Consider the following 3382-nt stretch of genomic DNA (forward strand, 5'->3'; position numbering starts at 1 on the left):
TGTGCTTTTGAAGCTCTCCTTGGTTACCAGGATCACCCTCTGTGCCAGGAGCCCGGCCCAGCTCAGCAGCACAGACACAGCACAAGGACTTTAATGACCCTCTGGGGCTTTGTGCTCAGGCCCTGAACATCAGGCCCTGAGAGGGAGCTGCAGAAACCTCTCCAGAACTCCAAGACAGAATCCAACTCCAAAGTTTCTTTGACTTTTAATGGGTTCCACTGAGGGACACGACTGAGAAAGTGTCCCCAGGCCCCAGGCAGAGCAGAGAACTGGAGGCACTGATGACAGGTGGGGACAAAGAGAAGCCAAGTGTTGGTGCCCTGGGGCACAGCAGCATCTGTGCCACCAAGGGCCGTGCCACCAAGGGCCGTGAGGAGACACCTTGTCCTGAGGCTGGGGCCTCCTGGCACAGCCCCAGCCAGGCTGGGCACTGTCACCCCCTTTTCCTGCCCTCAGCATCCCCCCCTAGCCCACATCCCAGTGGCCTCAAGGATCTGCTGGAAGGAGTCCCTGGGGAGCCTTGCTCAGGAATGGCCCTGGGGGCTCCTTCATGCTCCCAGGGACTGCAGGTTTTTCAAAGCACTTTGGCTTTGGCTTTTGCCTTGGAGTCTCTGAGAGCTTTGTGCAATCATGGCCTCCAATTATCTGCTGTAATTAGTCCCTGGAGAGGCTTTGTCAGGAACAACACTCAGTGGGGCTCATTAATGCTTCAAGGTACTTCAGTTCTTTTAAGGTACTTGGTGTTTCCCTTTTGATCCAGACTCTGTGAGAGGTTTGTGCAATCATGGCCCCAATTATCTGCTTTAACGTGTCCCTTGAGAGCTTTGTACTGACACTCAGTGGGGCTCATTGATGTTTTGAGATACTCAAGGAGTTTAAGGTACTTTGGATTTTCCTTTCCACACTGAGTTTCTGAGACTTTTTTTTTTACCATCCTGGCCTCCAGTTCTCTCCTCCAAGGAGTCCATGAGGAGCCTGTGTTTGGGATGGACCTCAGTGGCACCCATTAATGCTTTGAGACATTTTGGGTTTTTCCTCTGACTTTGACTCCTGGAAAGGTTTGTGCAATCTCCTCTCAGGCCTTGAGGTTCCAGGGCTCAGCTCCAAATGCACCACAGGGCTCATTAGGATCAAGCAACTTCTGACAAACCATGGCTCTGCCTTGATTTCCCTCTGCTCTAATGTAGTTCATTAAGAAGGTTTCCTTATACAGTTATGGAGAAATATTTCAAAGAGCTTCTAAGAAATATGTATTCCTATTTTAAAGAGTGTCTTTTATTACTGTTCTCATTAGAGAAGAGGTGATTGCAGCATTCTGTGATTGATATTGATGTAGGGCCGCTCCTAAAGAGGTCTGGCCAGGTCAGAGAAGTTTAACTTGAGGTCTGACCCAGTGTGGACACCTTGCCCCACATTCCCTAACCCCATGTGAGAAACTATTTTCACTTTCACAAATGTAAATGGTTTATTACAACCTTATCAAAATACAACAGAAGAGTGAATAAAGAATAAATACAGTGCCAGAAGCAAAGCATTCAGTCACCCTGTGCTTATCTACAAAATGGATGCTCTATCTTTTATACCTCTAGCCCCTCCCAAAGTCTTGTCAATCCACTTCTTCTTCACTGTCCAGTGGTGGAGATCACTTTCTTACAGCTTGATTGGAGGTCAGGCGCTGCCATAGCAACAAGCCGACCCTCCCAAATGCCTTGACTACTGAGGGCATCCCGTGATAACAATGCAAGAGGGAGGGGAAAGATAACTATACACCTACACAACTTCTCTTAACATATACTTAATATTCACCCCTTAATTGTGAGAGTCAACAATAGGATTACCCATCTATAACAAACCCCCTTTTCTTTTTCTATAAGTCATTTTGCTTGAACAATTACATTAAAAAAATTCTCTCTCTCTTGAATGAGTCATACTAGCAGCTGTTGATGTGGGCAAGGACAGTGGGAACAGGAGAAAAATCTCAGGTTTTCCTTAGACACACTTATTTGGAATGGACAAAAGGGCCTTACAGAGGTCCAGTATGGCTCTGACTCCCATCTACCGTGCCTATGTGGTTGCGATCCATAGTCATTGTATCTTAGGGGTCCAGAGGCCAGCTCGGTCTCGCCCTCCAGTCCCTTTTGTATTCAAAGACAGTTGGGGAATTACAGAGGTCCAGTATGGCCTTTTGTCCCTACCTTACCATGCCTACGGGGTTGCTACCCACAGCAGGGCTATGGGGTCTTCTTGGTAGTGAACAAAGGGGTCTTGCCCTGCTTCCTTTGTCTTATTTTCTTAAAGAAGCTGTCCCATCACCTTTTACAGACCCTTGTGTACTTCCCATCAACAGATGCTGATAATTCTCACCCATTAACACAGGAAGACAGTCCTCAAACTGGTTGGTGGAAGCTTGACTTTGGGCATCTTGGTGTCTTTCTGGTTGTCTTTCAGTCTCTGCTTAAGAGTCAATCTCGTTTCACCCAGTCTGGATGTTGTAGTTCACTCTTTGGGTTCTTCTACCGGGCCTTTAACTGTTGGCATGAGTCCATCTGTTGGCATGAGTCCATCCCCACTCTGCAGTTCACACGGCTGATTCGGTGATGAACAGTGCCTGAAAGGGACCTTCCCACTGAGGAGTTAGAGGTTGATCTCTCCATGACTTGATCATTACTTGATCCAATCCCCAGAATTAACATTATGGATTCTGAAATCCAGGGTGTTAGTTTGAGGAATTGCTCCTTTATGTTATAGCCCTTGTAAGGTTTCTCCTATAGACATAACATATTTCTTGGCATTGGCTTCCCCTTCCTCATAGATGGCAATGCTCTGGGGTGAGGTCAAAAAGGGTAACCAAATGTCATTTCATAGGGTGACACCCCCAGATCTGACCGGGGTTGGTTTCTAATTTTTAATAAGGACAAAGGGAGACATTTTATCTATGACGTGGGTTTCAGTCATCAGCTCAACTAGAGCTCTTTTAAGAGTTTGATTCATCCTCTCAGTGTGACCAGAACTCTGTGGATGCCATGGAGTATGTAATTCCCATTTACTCCCAGGGTTTGAACAACTTTTTGCAATATTTTAGAGGTGAAATGAGTTCCTTGGTCTGAATCAATCCTGTTCACCATCCCATATTGGGGAATGATTGATTCTAGAAGTGTTTTACTCACAACATTGGCATTGGCTTTAACCGTGGGTACCGCCTCTACCCAGTGAGTCAAGTTGCCTACTATCACTAGTAAAAACTTCCACCGTTGTACATGGGGAAGCTCGGTAAAGTCTACTTGGATGTTTTGACAGGGTCTTAAGGCTAGTTCTTGCCCTCCTCTGGGTGTTTTCCTCATGATTTTCTGACTCACTTGTTGGCATATCACACACCTTTCAG

The sequence above is a fragment of the Anomalospiza imberbis genome, unplaced genomic scaffold, assembly GCF_031753505.1.
Source record: "Anomalospiza imberbis isolate Cuckoo-Finch-1a 21T00152 unplaced genomic scaffold, ASM3175350v1 scaffold_58, whole genome shotgun sequence".
In the NCBI taxonomy this organism is placed as follows: Eukaryota; Metazoa; Chordata; class Aves; order Passeriformes; family Viduidae; genus Anomalospiza; species Anomalospiza imberbis.